Source organism: Phasianus colchicus, chromosome 17 (genome assembly GCF_987193195.1).
Source record: "Phasianus colchicus chromosome 17, bPhaCol1.hap1.1, whole genome shotgun sequence".
In the NCBI taxonomy this organism is placed as follows: domain Eukaryota; kingdom Metazoa; phylum Chordata; class Aves; order Galliformes; family Phasianidae; genus Phasianus; species Phasianus colchicus.
In genome coordinates, this window is record NC_143452.1 from 4,377,467 (window position 1) to 4,394,114 (window position 16,648).

The 16,648-nt window shown below is 43.6% G+C and overlaps 1 protein-coding gene and 1 long non-coding RNA gene across 2 annotated transcripts in view; both read left to right on the forward strand.

Annotated features, from left to right (window-relative positions):
• The window catches only part of LOC116235174 (uncharacterized), a 142,464-nt gene that overhangs the window by 46,372 nt on the left and 79,444 nt on the right, over positions 1 to 16,648 (forward strand). The window lies entirely within an intron of this gene.
• On the forward strand, positions 1,898 to 12,897 carry LOC149915594 (uncharacterized). Its single transcript, XR_016471991.1, has 3 exons — positions 1,898 to 2,052; positions 8,744 to 8,794; positions 12,143 to 12,897. It is a non-coding gene; the product is annotated as an uncharacterized LOC149915594 (long non-coding RNA).

Genomic DNA, 16,648 nt, shown 5'->3' on the forward strand with positions numbered 1-16,648 from the left:
ACCACTGTTTATTTTCCAAATGCACTGCAATGAAAACTATTGATGTTGCATGCATTAATCAAAGAAGTTACAAAACAGTTATAACTGAGTCCCTTCCTTGGTTTGTTGCACCCCAGGACTCTCTGAATGTACAAGGGAACGTAAAGACGTTGCCTGCAGCAACTCCAACACGTGGCATATGAATTGCTGCCCCAAAGGGACCGCTTCACCTGCTCACTGCTCCTTGCTCCTTCCTGCCAGCAGCTCCACATAAAGCTTGGACTCGTGGCTCCAATCAAGCGAGCACCCAAATTCCTAGAGGTACCATTTTGCAGCAATGTGAGCCTAATTGTTTCTAGATTGAATATTTTCATGGGATATCAGTCTCAGTGTTCCCGGAATTAGCATGCTCACTGAAGGATTGAAGATGCTTATCGGGCCCGACAGCTTTAGTGTCAGCGGGATCGTCGACAGCTCTGCGAAACTTAGCTGGGCTGGCGACAATATTTATTTATGTGGAATGGAGACATATGGCCAGAATCATCCGCTCCCTTTCCTCAGTAATTAAAACATCTGGGAGCACAAAAGGGCTGTGAGAAGTTAAAAAAAAAAAAAACAACCAACCCTCTCTCTGCTAAATAAAACAGGAGCGCGGTGCCTTTACATAATTGCCAAGACTTTCTTTTGCTGTAGTGGCAGGGTCTCTGGAGGACCAACCGTCTCTAATGTTTTTTGAATGTGTGACGGTCAATAGAAGCACAACTGAACTGAGCACAGCGCTCAAACTTTTTATTAATACTGTATCTTGCTTTATTTTCCAAAGGACAGATTTTAATGCTCCTGAGAGGAATTGGGGATTATTTAAAGAGTAGCAAAAGCATACTGAAGTCATCAGCTGTTTTACAGACCGTGATTACACATTGATAGCTTCTCCGTCTGGAGTATGCTGTAGATATATCTTTGATAAAACACTATTTCACTGAGAGCTTTGAGGTTCAAATTCAGACCAGGGCAGTATGATGACAGCTGTTATCATTTGATGGATACTCAGTTCATTGTGCAAAGCGTGTTTAATGCAGCTTTATGCAGTTTTCAGAGATTAGGTGTCCTATACAGAACCATCACAAAATGAAGTAATTTTCTAACTTCATGGCTCTTTCCAAATCCCTGGTGGAGCTGTACCTTCTCAGCCATGCAGGGCTGGATTTTAGAGGAGGGATTTTATTTTTGATATATGACTCATCTGAATCTGTCATCTGCAGAGATGGGTGGACATTTGGAGAGTTACTGTTGTTTTATGATACACAGGGCTCACACTGTGCTGCCTTGCAGAGGCTTTACTTGTATTGTTGTCCTCTAATTATTTTATTTTAAGCCAAGTAGGATCATGATGTGAGTGATCTTCATCTGCCTGCATAGCCTCCCATCGGTTTTTTGCAGGCAGCAGTGCATTTACCTCTACAGAATCTCCTGTGGGAAGACTGAGAAACTGAGGCAAAGAAATGGGATAGGATTTTCCCATGATCATCTAAAAAAGTCTGTGGCTAACCTGGAAATTGAATAGAGCTCCTCTGAGACTCCTACTGCAACAGCTCTCTGTGTTTTGAAGGCACAGCCAAGCAGAGCTCCCAGCAAGGAGCCTGCCTGGAGGGTCATAACGATTTTTTATGATCTGAAAATCTGTTGAAGTAAAAAAAAAAAATTGCTGCCATCTAGGAATGATACAACAGCACATTTCTGTGAAAAAGGCTCATTTGTCAGTCCCAGTCTGTGAGGTCTGCACCTGTGTGTGTTAAGCAGTTTGGGCTGAGAAAGGACTGGGCTGGTAACAAGGTGATTAGTGGATTCACCTGCTACAGGAGCTGGGCTTTATGTCTCTTCCGTGGCCTTCCTAGGCCTCAGGGGAGGGTAGCTGCTTCTTACCTATTTGTTATTGGGCATCTTCTGTGATCAAAAGCGTTTTTGAGAATTTGTGGTACTAGGGTACCTTTGCCTCCAGTACCTGGGGAAGGATTTAACAGTGTTGGAGCAGCATCTCGTGACTTTGGCACCTGGAGAGCCTGGTACTCTGAGGTAAGAACCTTCTGCAGGCAGCCGTGGGGCTGCAGCTTGGTGCTGTATCTCCTGTCTCACTTCTGGCTGTGTTTGGCTGTGCCCAAAGGGACTTCAGCTTGCTGGTGCCTTCTCTTGTGGGGCAAAATAGAATGTGGCCTAGGGTTTGGGAAATGGGCTGTGCTGTAGGTACATGATGGCTCTGGCTTTAAGAAAGGAGTTGGGGAGTTGTAAGGAAGGACATCAAATGAAATGCTAATGCAGGAAGGTGGGTAAAATGGTGGAAGAAGAGCAGCAAGGATGAAAAAAACATGAAGTTCCTTACTGGAGAAAACATGGGAACCCAGGAGCTAACTGCTGCTGATTTGCTCTTGACACTCACACTTCCAGCAGCACCCAAATAAACTAAACTGAGGGCCATTGGCAGTGATCTCCATAGTAGTTTTAATATAGTGCTGGAAGCCTTTGCAGCGCAGCACACCTGCACTAATTTAGCTCTTTGTCAATAAAATTAGCTCTCATGGAGTGCTGCAGCATTTCCAGTAACTGAATTGGCTTCTTGACCTGGCTGGGTCAGGCTGTGCTGCATTGCGCTTTGGGCAGTGCTGCTTGACTCAGGAGTGAGGCAGATATAAGCAGGGCAAAGCAGGGGTGTTCTCTATCCGTGTCTTTGTCTTTTCACTCCTTCTCCAGGTACTTTATGGGTTCCCCCAGCTGCAGGTGGTTAGCCCTGCCTTACTGGGGACTGTTACGTTTAGCAGAATGCCTCAGATATTGACAACAGAAGATTTTCTTCTAAAGAAAATTTATACTAATAGAGGTTGACTTCAATGTATTTGTATGACATGCAGTTGAAGTCTTGGAAATGTCTAGCTCAAAGATTCAATTAAACCTGGTCTTGTTACAGCTGTACTTCCTAATTAAAGTATTTGACGTCCATGCAGATATAAATATTTATGGTTGGTAAAACCCATCTTGAACAGCAAAATAATTTATTCTGACAACATGGGGAACGTGAATGCTCCCCATGTGATGACTTTATTATCAGTGCTAATAGCTGGAGGTTCGGCAGGTGTTGTTTTACAAACTGGAGGAAGCCACAGACGTGTTGGAAGAAGGCTGGAGCCGTGCAGGCAGTGGGAGGGGAGCAGAAGTCTGCAGGCAATGCCTTGTATCCGATTCCACCCAGTTTCTTTGGCTCAGAAATCTGAGCTAGATTCTCAAAGACACCGATGTCCCTTTCTCCATGCCCGTGTGCCCTAAGGACCCTGACTGATTTTACCTTTGGGAGCTGCATGTAAGTATTTTGTCTTGGTGGTTCCACGTTGCTGCCTCTCCCATGGTGACCAATGCATGTTCTACTTCCATGTTTCCTGGCTTCCTAACAAACACATGAACTACCCAGTCCCTAATAAATTCCAGTGTTATCAACCCCAGTCTAGTACAGACAAGCACTTAACAAAATATTTAGGAGCTGTGTTTGCTGCTTGCTTTGGAAGATGTAGCTGCTGGCGTGAGTGGAGTTCTTAATTTATAGCATTATTTAATTTGCCCTGGAGACTTGGGTTTCTAAACTGTCTTAATTCTGTGGTTTAGGCCCTCTTGAATGGCATGATGGGGGTGATGATGATTTAGTGGTGTTCTAGCTGGTGTAAACAAGGGATCTTGGATTCAGAAAGACCCCAGTGCTCAAACGCAAAACAAATCTCAGGAGGATTTGAAACTAAGTTATATACAAGATTAGGAGTTTCTGCTTTTCATCTTTATCAGCCTTTGTTTAACCCCTAATCTTCATTTTCCTCTATGTCTTTCTGCTAGAAATGGAAATGGGGAGGAAAAAAAAGGGGGAAAAAAAAAAAAAGCAAACAACCAAGCCCAAAGCAGGAGACATCCCATAGAACAGAAAATATTCACAATTATTTATTTAGCAGCGGGCATTTCTTTTTTAAGCAGTCAATAATCATTCAGGTCCCTGCCTCCACGCAGGGTCATAAATAGTGCAACAGAGTTGGTGCCAGGTGAACATCTACATAATTTTTCCATTTACCTCCCTTTATTCTGGTGATTTGCCAGGATCTCAGAAACCCAACTCTCAGTCCCCATCCTCACCTTCGCTTCTGTGGACGTTCAGGGAGCTGCCACACATTTCTTCCCTGCCTTGGTTGCTCTGCAACAGGATTCCAACCTCGTGTCCACTGCTGGTCCCTGCAGGAGACTGCATGGCCTGGGGCTGCAGCAGGTGCTGCTTCTGCGTGGTCGTGGAGAGGAACAGGGGAGGCTTTTCAGCTCTACGTTTGCACGAACACGGTTAATAGACCCCTGTGGAGATGTTTATCAGAGTGTGAGTGGTGGGATGGAGAAACCCACGCAGGCTCACCGCAGACTGCGTTTACAGGACTTGTTACTTGGGAGAGAAGCCCTATTTACGCTCCTGTGTAGCTGGTTAGTGTTAACATTGTTCCTGTGAGCATAGGGGGAATTGTAGTAAATCTTCCAAGAATGGAGAGCTAGTTTCATCTTGTTTGACACATTGTTTCCTGATAAGAGCTGCTGGGAAAATGCTTCAGTTTTCTTGTCAGACTGAGCTCGCTGAGTTGCCGGGAGAGACTCAAAATCCATTGGGTCCTAAAAGAGAAATTCAAGCAGCTGGGCTCAGGGGGAGCAAGCAGTGAGCTGTGAAATGGCTGGGCACTGAAATACAGGCAAACGTGGCTGAATGGGGAAGTTAAATGGCTTTGGCTCTGCCTCACAAAGAAAGATGGAACTTTTCCATTTTCTCTATGGTTCCTGGTGTGTGCCTGTTCCTGGTTCCCCTGCTTGGGCTGCAGTACACATGTGGAGCTGAGCTGCTCAGTCATGGCTGAGATGATGGGTAGCAGCCATAAACCCTTGCAGTTCCCCTGGGGAGCAGTGGAGAGTCCTGGTGGCTCCAGTGAGGCTGTGTAGGTCAAGGCCAGGCAGAAACAGAACACAAGGGATCGTCTTCTGTTGGCTTCAGTAGCCTGTGTTCTCCAGAGCTTAGTCCTGCTAAAAATCTGTTCCTGATGTTGTAGTTGGTGTTCCCATGCATCCCAGAGTCCCCGATAATCCCACTGATGCTTCTTGGAATCACAGTTTGCATTATAAATAACTGTGTTTTGAAAGAGCTTGAGCGTGTGTGCCAGCAAACGTGGAGGCCTGTGTTCTGAAACCACATGGCATGCCAAGTGCAGATAAAAGATAAGTCTTTATTTATTTATTTTATGAAGTCAAACCTAGCTTCGTTCTTGGTGGAAAACCCACACTAAAATTTTATGTCAACCTATGTCACAAACCACAGACTGTGCGTGGGCTCCACATCATTTGATTGCTAGCTTTTGCCTAAGGTTTCTTCAGGCTTCAAATTCAAGGGTTGCAAGCTCACATAAAATAAAACAGACTTCCCATGAACCACGGTGAACTGAAGCCACTTATTTTCAGCAAGACTCATGCTGGATTTTGTTCAGCCCTGAACTTCACTGACTCCAGCAGAGGTAGAACATTTGCTGTAAAACCATTGTGGGTGTTTATTCTTAGCAGTGCTGAAAATCTATCTGCTTGCAAAGGTATCTAGTGAGGATTTATTTGGCCACTTGAACTGAAAAGTATTTCTTGTGTATCCAGCAAGGAAAAACAACAACCATGAAAAACAAAAACAAACAAAACAAAAAAACCCACAAAAGCCAGGGATGCAGAGAGTGGAATATTATACCAATGTATCTGCTTAAATAGAAAATATACCTGTATACCTGACTTCTAAAATTTTTTTTTTCAGTCTGAAGTTCTTGCAAGTAATGACTTGTAGAAGAGCAGGCTTGTGACAGACACACACTGTGACAAACTTTTAAAAAATAAATGCTCCTGGTTTTCTGAGCAGCTGTTTAAAACTAGATACGTGTCAAAAATGACCCCAGTGATGTCAGCTCAGCCTTTTGCATTTTTCACCACTTGTCCCTGGGCAAACTCCAATCCCTTGCCTTGCAAAAGATGTATTCCTTCTACAAATTAAAGCAGTTAAACAAAACGGGAGCTTGAATAAAAGAAGTTTATAAATTAGCTATGAAGTTCTGTAAACATGTTTGCTCCTTTTTTGACTTTTTTTTTCTGGTATTTAATTGCAGCTCTAAATGTTTAATTTGAAGATTTCAAGAGCAGACCTAGCTGAGTATTCTGATGGGGCTGCAGCAGTACAGCCTCCTGTCTGTAACATGGACAGTGCTCCCAGAAAGAGCAGCTCAGATTCCCCCAAAGACATCTGTGTCGAATTGATGATGAGCTTGGCTGGCATCTTAGAAAGATCTTGAGCTGACAAGATTAACCCTCAAATGCCGTGGGAGGCAAAGGGCATGCCATTTGAAAAGAGGGGCACACACACGACTTGGCAGCTGGAAAAAGTTGCCAGACTCAGCTAAATGCAAGCCTTCTATCCCGAGTGGTAAGCTCAAAACAGGGGGAGAGGATGCAGTTTATTCTGTGGCTTTCAGTATTTTTTTTTTCTTTGTGGGTGTATGTATTTGCTATGGCAGTGGCCTCTGTGGAGGTTCTGACAGGAGTTATGGGCTGTGTCACATCTTTCTATGCTGTGCCTTGGGAAATTCTAAACATCATCTTATGAGGGCCTTAGTGCTCCTGTTCCCAATTGGAGAAATTCTCCATAGCAGAACTCGATGCCGTATTGGTGGATACTGTGTGCATCTAGAAAATACACCAGCATGTGAAAAATCTTGATGTTTTCCTGGAGAAAACCCACTGACGTGAATGGTGAGCACCCTGAAAGTGAAGGGACATCAGTTGGCTGCATGTGGGATTGTGCAAACTGCTGCTACCTGGTGCCAGCCACTAGCAAAATGGAATGGAAGGAGCCACTGCTTGCATGGCACGTGCTGTGGTCACTGCAGCAAGATTTATTTGCGCTGGAGGAAGAGCTGACCTTCATAAACTGTAAACAGTCCTTGACAGAAATATGTACCTATGGCCTTGTCAGCTCTCAGAGGTTTTCTCGGTGTTGTTCTCCTGGTGAATATGTTGGCAAACTTCCTCTAGCAGATCTAGCAAAATTTTGTCCTTCCTGGCCTTCAGTTCCAGCCCTCTCCATCACAGTGAGAGTGATGTTGGTTAGAATTTGCAGGCCGCTGTGTTTGGGTGGTTGTGTTCTCTGCATGGGAATGACTTGGTGTATGTCATAACAACCATTGAAAGGTAGTTGACTGTCCGGTGAATCTAGCTTCTGTTCCCAATGCGTGCAAGTATTTCTAGAGACATGCCAAAAAAATGTGATATTCTGACTTCCCTCTCTTAAGCATACTTTTAGACCATATCAAGATGTAGATTGAGGCAAAGTTTTGAGTTTTGTCTGATGATATTCCCATGTCTTGGTGTGAGAAAAGCCCTCTGAACACAAATGGAAACTGTGCAAATTGTGTTTTGCTAGTAGTGTTAATAAGGGCGTTACAAGTCACCATGTTTTTCCTTGTTTTCTGGGAATTAATGTGTGCTCAAAATGTTACAAGGGATAAAAATAGATATCTAATAGTGGATAAACACTGAGGTGTTTGTTTTCTTTTTTTTTTTTAATTCCAAAAAATGAGCAATAAATTTTCTAGGAATAGTCATCGAAAATGTAGAATAAATAAAAAAAAAAAAATTACTCTCTGTTAGACAGAAGCTGATGGACCTCGAGGCACTTTATTAACAGTTAAGGAATGTGGCTCCCACATACAGCTGTGATTGATATGAGTGTCTCTGTGTACTGATATGAAATACTAATGGAGGCTTCAGTGCAAGAGTTAGGGCTCTCCTGGGGATTTATCATGTTGCTTTAGACTGGTGAGAGGCAGAAGTTAGCAGAAAGTTGCAAGGGCTGCTGCGTTTTCTTCCCTACTGTATATTCTCATTTAAGAGACACCAATTCTATCGTAGGGAATGAAGAGGAGGAAATGGAGGCCAAAAATAATACACTTTTATGGAAAAAATGCATTTGAAAAACTTGGAGGCCATCTGAAGGCCAGGTGGGGGCTTCTAAAAGTAGAAACCCACAAAGTTTACAAGTTCTGGTTGGGGTTGCAGGCTGAGATCAGGTTCCTAGGACCCTAAGTGAGGGTTAGGGTGGGGTAATGCAGCGTTGCTGCTGAGCCCTCCAGCAACACGGGTGGTGCTTGGGGGAACCGCGGCCATGATGGAGATCTGGGAGATGAGCAGCAGCATTTAAGATAAATGCTTCCTATCAGCCTATTTATTAGGATCGTAAATATAGGTGATATGCGTGTTAGCCTTTGATCTGATGCTGAGTGCAGACGTCCATCCTTGGTTTCGGCTGTCATTAATACCTTCAAGTTCTAAAGTGGCGCGGGCTGGAGTGGTTTACAGCAAGTGAATTAGATCAATTAATTTCCAAAGCAAACCTAATGGGCATTTTAGAAGAGGATTTAATGTCTCATTTACTCTCTATAGCTATCTTGTTAAATGCCAATTAAGTATCTAAATATTTCTTACAACGTTAATGAATTACAGTATAATAAGTAATAAATGATCGCCGGTTCTTGCTAACATGCTGAAGTCTCCTGTTAAGTTCAGTTCAGAAAGAGAACATTTTTCTAGCACAACTTGATTGTGCCAGTAAAACAATTAATTAATAATTAGGTAATGTTTTAGTGATGTGGTAGCTAACTGCATACAGACTTCTTTTGTGCAACAGGGTACTGCCAAGAAGTGCAAGTCGGATGACCATTAAGGGCCATATATTTGGGTAAGTTCTTTAAATTCCTAAATCGTGCAAACGCTTCAGTTTCTTCCCGTTAGCTGCTTGTGTAATTAACGCAGTTTTCACACATAATTGCACAGCTAAGTGGGAAATCTGGCCATGCGTTTGTTCAAACTGAGGCAGACAGCCTCGTGGATTATAAGAGTGCAGAGGTATGATTTCCTTCTCCAGATGTATTTCGTGTCCTCCAAAACCACCTGTGACTTTTTCATTTGCATTGAACCATAACTGAATGTATATGAGCTTGCAGGCACAAATAAAATACTCGCAGGTGATTTTTTTCTCTCTCTATATATACTTGGGCTCTATCCTTTCCTTCTATTATTTGTGAACCATATGCAAACATCAAGGAGGTGATTTTTAATCAGTCCTTTCCGTTATCTTCAAAGAGAAAGAGGTTTTCCTTGCTTTTCTAGACAAACTGGTTTATGCTGTGATTAAAAAATGCACGGAACTGCAACAAGATCATACAAAAAGGGTCAGGTAGGCTGATGCAAAGGATGAACTTGCACCTGCCGCGAGTCCTCAAGGTTCTGTGTGGCCTCTGCAGCCCTGGGCCATGGTGAGCTCCCAGGGCTGTGCTGGTGTGCCAGGCAATGAGATGCTTGTGGGGCAGTAAGTGTTCATATGGGCATCCTTGCATCATTGTGGTCCTATGTGCAATTTGCTCTTGCAAAAGCTGGCTGGTGGGGTTTTTTGTGCTTTCTTCCCAGATTAGAGGTTCTTAAGAGTATTCTTTAGGTGTTATTTCTAAACTGCATCTCCTATGCTTTATTATATGGAACTCAAAGGTTTTTTAGGATTCTTTCTCTCTTTTTTTTTAAAGCAGTGTCCACCTCTATTTGTTAGCAATTAGTTTATTCTTAAAAGAAGGGAGGAAAACAGAAGAGCAGCACACAAGCACTCAAACTGTGCTGCTCCCTAAGTGCTTTTCTTCCAATTTATGAAACAAACAAAACAAAAAAATACCCTCCGAAGTTAAACTAATATGAAACAGCCCCAGCATTTGAACTTGTCGCACGAAGCTGGTTTAAATTTTAATGTGAGCTCTGGAGTAGATTTGTGTAAGGCAAGGTAAAGCAAAGCCCATGAAATATTGATTCTGTACATTTTCTTATGAATTTTTATACTCCAATTTAGTAAATTTTTCATCTCGCCTGCACTTAGAGGTTGCCTATAAAGTCGTTACTACCAATTGTATTAACTGTTGTAAATAAATCATCTTGGTTTGGGCTATTTGTATGAACATGGGCCGACAGGACCCGGTTTTGTTTGAGCTGTGGCATTTCATGGCCTTAGTCTGAAAGGGCTAAAAAGGGATTATCAAAATTTAAAATCTGTCATAGCACAGCAGCGGAGATGCAAAACGCATGAGCAGCTGTCAGAGGAAACATCTTCCTCCTGTGTTTCCCACCTGTATCAGATAAAGAAACCTGGAGAACTCTCCACCAGCAAGGCTGTTGTCTGTTCCATACCTGAGAAACTGGCAGCTGGCATTCTGGCTTGCAGTCCTTAGACTTGCAGATCGATCCACTGAAGATGTGAATAAGAAAGATTCGTTTCACTTGAGGTATAGCCTGGCTTTGCAAAACCAATTTATATAAAATGTCATCTGAAATGGGAGATTAAAACGTCTGATTTCAGAGAAAATCCCTTAACTAAAGATTATTCATGTGGCAATTCCAGATGTTTTAGTCACAGTTCTCTCTTTTACCTTTAGTTTTGTCTTGTCCTCAAATTAATATTTTCCGTCAAACCTAGTTTAGATGTTAATGCTGCCTCCACGTCTCTAATTATAACCTATTAAGTGGGTATGTAGGCAAGGTTCAAGTACAGTGAGATGTGGGCTCTCTACACCTGCTGTGAGAAGTCTCAAAACAACTTCTAAGATATTACGTGATGTTCTCTACCAAGAGAACAGTGAGGTGCTGGAGCAGGCTGCCTGGAGAGGCTGTGGATGCTCCATCCCTGGAGGTGTTCAAGGCCAGCCTGGTCCAGCATTAGATATGAAGGTTGGTGGCCCTGCCTATGGCAGGGGGGCTGGAGCTTCGTGATGCTTGAAGTCCCTTCCAACCCAAGCCATTCTGTGATTCAACTGGATAAATATAACATTTTCTGTTCTATGTGGTTTTCCATTGGAAAGGTTGACAACTGTTAATAGAAAGCACAATACACGAGGAACTCAGGATGTGTTTAGATGCTCTTCTTTATTAATGAACTAATCTCTGAGGAATGCATTTTTTAATATTTCTTATTTGTGTTTGTAAGCCTTTCTTTCTGTGAAGACTGACTCAGCAAGTTGCAGTGACCTTCACGTTAAGGTTGGTCAGGTCTGAACTCCATTGCAGACATAAGGGCAGGCTGTGCACTGCGGTGTTGTGTGGCTGCTTGGACCTCGGGTATCAGCTTCATTGGAGGAGGACCTGGCCTGAGACTGGTTATCTGCACGTGCTTACATCCCTTGGTCTTGAGTGGTGCTCAAGTGAGTGCTTACAGCCAAATGCACGCCTCAGTGTTGTGCTGAAGATGGATGACATGAAGGTGGCTTACTATGCTTGATGTATAAATAAGAGCAGATGGTTTTTCCAGATTCCAGTTAGTGATAATTAAACTCTTAATTTATTATTTTATTCAGAATAAATCTCCATTAATTTTCTGTTTCTGTAAGTATCCTGAAACAATGATTTTTGAAAAGCTGTCACGAGTAATTTGGCTGCGTTGAAGTTGGCCGTATGGTAATGTGATCACAGTGCACACTGGGTGCCCTTTTTCTGCTCCTATGTTGGTTATGTGTAACTCCTCGATCAATTTTTAGTTTGCCTATGAGTACAGGTTGTAAGTTCCTTTCCATAGTGCTGTAGGCGTAATTATTTCAGGAAACAATCCTGTTTGTAAAATCACTTCTCAGGTGTTTGGACACACCAGTGAGACAGCTCACAACTGAAGGAAATTCATTGAGAAATGTTAAAATGAGTCACAAATGTCCCAATAGCCCCTGACTTTCCTGTTCTAACTCTGTCCTGCTCAGAAACCAGCCGTGCTCCATTGTTTTGTGTGTTGCTTCGAGGTTACTTTGTTCAGAATGCTCAAAGCTTTGTTTTTTTGGTTTTTTTTTTAATGATATTATAAATAGCAGTAGTATTGAAACAGAGACTCGAATGTTTTTGAAGCGAGCAGCACCTCGTTTGTTAAATGGCTTTCTGCAGTAATCACCTCAGCTACGGTTTGATTTGCAGTGTGTTGCAGAAGCTGACCTTTCCACTGTCTGTATATTTTAAGTGTTTGTGTAAACAGAAAGGATCCAGCTAATTACCGAGCCTTCCTCCCATTCAGCAGCACGATGTCCGGCCTCCTCTGATTGTGAAAGCGATAGCAGGAGGGCACTCGGAGACAGGAAGGAGCTTGCAGAAAGGGAAAACGGCTGTGGGAGGCACGCGGGAGCACACGGAAATAAGGAAAAGTGAAATGGAGCAGGACATGAGCAGCTCCTTGTGCTGGGAGCTCAGGAAGCCGTGAAGGGATACGTGTGATTGCAGAGCTGGATTGGCTGTGCTGAGGTTGCTGGGGCTGTGTCACCAACAGGCTGAGCTCTGCAAGTTCTTGCTGAGCGCTGGGTTCAGGTTTGTGCTGGGGATGGACCCAGAGCTTCTCCTAACTGCCTGCACTCTGTGTCCCAGAGCTTTGCAGAGTTACAAGCCAATAAAAAGCTGTGGGTCCGCTGCCCACGCACAGGTTGTCCTCTTGTTAAGGTCTGTGAAAGCTGCCACTCCCTTACCTTGATGGCACGTTGCTGTCAGTTTGTGTTTATGATCCATTCTGTGATCGACATGCAGAGAGCAGGACTGGCTGGAGGTTCCCAAGGGACGCAGTGGGATTGACAGCAACCCTTCAGGAGCTGGTTGGTGTCTGCATTTCCTTGGCATACGATGTCAAGACTGAAAAGGAAGATGAAATGTAGAAAACAAAGATGCTTTTTTCTTTCATTCTTTGCATATTTAACACCTTTTTTGGTGTTGATTATTCTTGATTTCCGTGCTAGTCAACTTTGCTATAAACACGGTGTTGCTGGGGTGATGGTGTTTTGCTGCTTTGGGGTGGGTGCTGCCTATCTAGAGGTATAACCTCTGTGGAAGTTCAGAGGCAGCTCTCCCCTGAACCTATATATTATTGATTCTTATTTATTTATTTATTATTTCAAAGGTGCAAGTAAAATCCTGCAGTTGGATTGGAACTGACAGTAATTCAATCAGTTACGTGTGAAAGCCTTTTGAGGGCAGCTAAAAACCAATATTACATGCATTTTAGTTATTTAGACATTAACGTAGATAGCCAAAGTCACATATTCAGAATTTGTTTGAAAGGCATTTGATCATACTGATATTCTGAATCTAGAACCATTACTTTTAATAGTTGCTAAATGCATCACTTTCAAGTATTGTATGTGCAAACACTAGGGTATAGATGCACCTTTTTAATCTGAAAATAGCATTGGAAAAGAAAAGACTTGAATGCAGGGAGGAGACCTTGCATATATTCGACTAAATTGTGAACAAAGTGGATGTTGGAAGTTGTCAATAAAGCTGTAATATTGCCCAGCTTAATAACACAAATTCAGTATAAATGAAACACAGGTATTGCTCTGTGATCATGTAGGGACCTGTTGTATGGGCCTTAGCTAAGGAGATAGCCTGATGTCTTTAAGTGCTTTTAATATTAATATACAGTTCTTATCCACTAGGGAGGCAGAAGTATAGAAAACTTTGATAGAAAAAGGCTTGTTTTTTAAATGCACTTCATTTTGCATTTGTGGTACAAATGGAAGCGTGGATTTGTAACCACTGCTTTGCACTCATAAGTGAAATAGTGAACGTTTAGATACAAACTCCCAACTTAGGCATCAGGGTTGGCATGTATCTGCTTATTTGCTGAGCTCCCTCAGCACCTCATAACTCACCCTGAGCAGACTTGAATGTCGGGTGCTGGGAAGCTCAGAAGGGAGCAAGGTCGGCCCCAAGGGCCTGGCGTTTTAGGAAAGTAGAGCAAATTAAGTTCACCCTTCAACCAGAATCTGCCACTTCTGTAAACCTGTAGCCCCCAGATGTCTGCCAAGCGGGACCCAGAAATATTCAGTATATATTTCTCCGGAAAGCAGGCAGTGTCAAGAAATGCAATTTTGTTAGATGACCGCATTAGCCTTGAACTTTTCAGACAAGTCTAAATGAAGAGAGAGTTTATTCTGGCTTCCACAAACTGATGGGAGCCCTGTGGGGCGTAGGTTCAAATTTTTAAATGTTCACATCAAATCGGATAATGGTATCCACCCCCCCTCAAAAGATCAACGGGTGGAGAAGAAAAGAACATACCAATAAGCACATGCAATCCTTCAGAGTTCATTATACAGCAAGTGTGTTTCAAAGGACCTTGAGAGCATGTTTCCAGGGGAGGGGCGAGGTCGATGCTCGGATGGGAGAAGCCAATTGAAATCAATGGGAATTGATTTAGACTCCGGGGGCACTGTGTTAAAATCTCCAGCCTTACGATGTAGCTTCATGAATATTAACAGGCGTGGGATCGATACGCAGCTGATTTTCAGATGTACAGCTGGCTCCTTTTCGTCTGTAGATTAAAGGAACAGCAATCTTTCTTTTAGATAAGATTGAGAATTCCAGAAAATGACTTGTGACTTTAAATCCCGTTCTCCAGAGCTATTTGATAAGCTCTACGATGTTTTCCTGCTTCCTAAGTGTGCTTTTTCCTAATGGCACTTATCTGTGGTGTCTGTTGCGAGGATTTCTTCCAAAGCAATGAAGAAGAGCGGGTTGCTTTTGGGACGCCGATTCCTCGGCAGCTCTCCAAATGCACATAAAGCCTGGACTTTGGGGCTGCCACACAGGATGGCTCTCCGTGCTCCCACCTGCCAGCAGATGGCTGCCACTCTCCTGCACAAGGAAGGGCTCCGCTACACGTTATCACAGTCGCAGGGCTGCAGAATGCTGTGCTTGTGATACAACAGCCCTCCCTCGGGGCCAGCAAACCACCCATCTGAAAGCCCAGATGGCTGAGAGCTCTGCTGGGCTTGGAGGCAGCAGCCTGCACTGTGTGATGGTGCTCTGAGCCACTCCTCCCAGCCCAAGATGCTGCAAAAGTGAAATCAGGTTCAGAAAGTTCTGCGGGAACAGAGGATGCACATTATTTGAAACATCCTGAACGGTGTTGTTTGTTTGTTTTTTCAAAGAGCAGGTCAGGATCTGGACTTGTCAGCTTGTCCTGACTTCCTCAAGGAGTTGAACAATGCCCTGGGTCCCAGTGGCTTGCTGAACCTCAGGGAGTGTTTCAGGCTCCTCTCTATAACAAAAGTTTCCACATTCAGGCTGTGTACCAACAAAGACTTATATCTTGTTTGTTTTGTTTAAAAAACAAGCAAAGAATCCTCAAGGTGCCACATAACTTACATAAACCCCAGATCTTTACCTAATGGAGAGGGATTTTGGTTAGTCTCTGATACATTTGTTTTTGCAGTGTTTCTGTGCTGTGTCTCCCCAGGACTCAGCAGAGCAGTGCCCTGGGCACAGCCTTGTTGCATGGCCAGCACTGTGCCAAATGCTGCTAGTGGAAAGCAATTCTGGGGGGTTTTGTGGACTCATGGATTACAGGCACTGAGAAATGTGAGAGAGGAGGGGAAAAACCCTCCTGTCAAGAGAGATTCCGGGCAGTCCAGTGTTATTTGGGAGCAGCTGCTGTCACTCTGACTGTGAAGATGCACCGCAGCCCAAAGTCTTCCGTGGGGAATACTGCCATGGTGCCAAAAGTGTTGCTTTGGTAAGGGTCTCTGGCAGGTCAGGTGTTTTAGTTATAGCTATAATAATTAAGCCTCTGAGCTGTTGAGGGTCTTCTTCAATGCAGTGAAGTTCTGTTATGTGTGCTGCTTAAATAGTGCTTGGGAGGCTGTCACATCCCAGCTGAGCCTTTGGATGGATGCGTGAGGAGTCGGGAGCATCCGCTGCCCCCCCCCCTTCCCCTCCTTTTTATCTAGTGAGGATGTATGAAGCTGTAGCCTAATATGTAGTATGAATTTACCTGCAAGGTGCCTGGGAGGTGATGCTCACTGCTCTGCTCCAGGAGCGTCAATTTTGCCTTAATCGGAATTCTTCGTATATTGTGAAATACTTGTGGAAAGCTGGCTGTGTCTGAGGACTACTAGATTTAGTGCTGTTCCCTGTGACTTGAAGTAGGATCTGTCAAACAGTGTATCAGAGAATCATTGGAAGTGTTTGTTTTATTCCAGTTTTATTACTATGGCTGGCGGTGAGGATGTACACGAAGGAGGCAGACACATGTTATCAGACATCAGATACTGGAGTGAGTTACTGGTGTTCAGCAGTTCATCACAGAGCCTGGTGGTTTTATGCCCTTTGGTAACATAAACTATGAATTCCCTGCAACAAGGTTTGCTTCCAGCCACTTCACTGCATCCCCATGCTGAGCAGCTCCTGGGTCCCCTAAAACCAGTGGCTATTGCCAAAGAGCTCAGGCTCCCCAGTGCTGAGGTCTAGTGTTTGCTTGTGCCTCTGAGTGCACCTGTGCCTTTGCACACCGTTCCCTTTGAATTAAGGGAGAGCTGTTTTGTGGACAGCTTGCTTATATTGCTTTATCACTAAACTCTGCACAACTGCGCTTTGGAGGTTGAGCTGATGCTGGCACTGAAGGAAAAAAGCTTGAAAGCTCAGAAATAACACTACAAAAATGTATGTTCCTAAAGGCCCGCACAGCAGTGCTGCAGAGCAGTTTCTGAAAAATAAAAAGTGGGGAAAAACAATGTGAACAATGCAATACAAAACG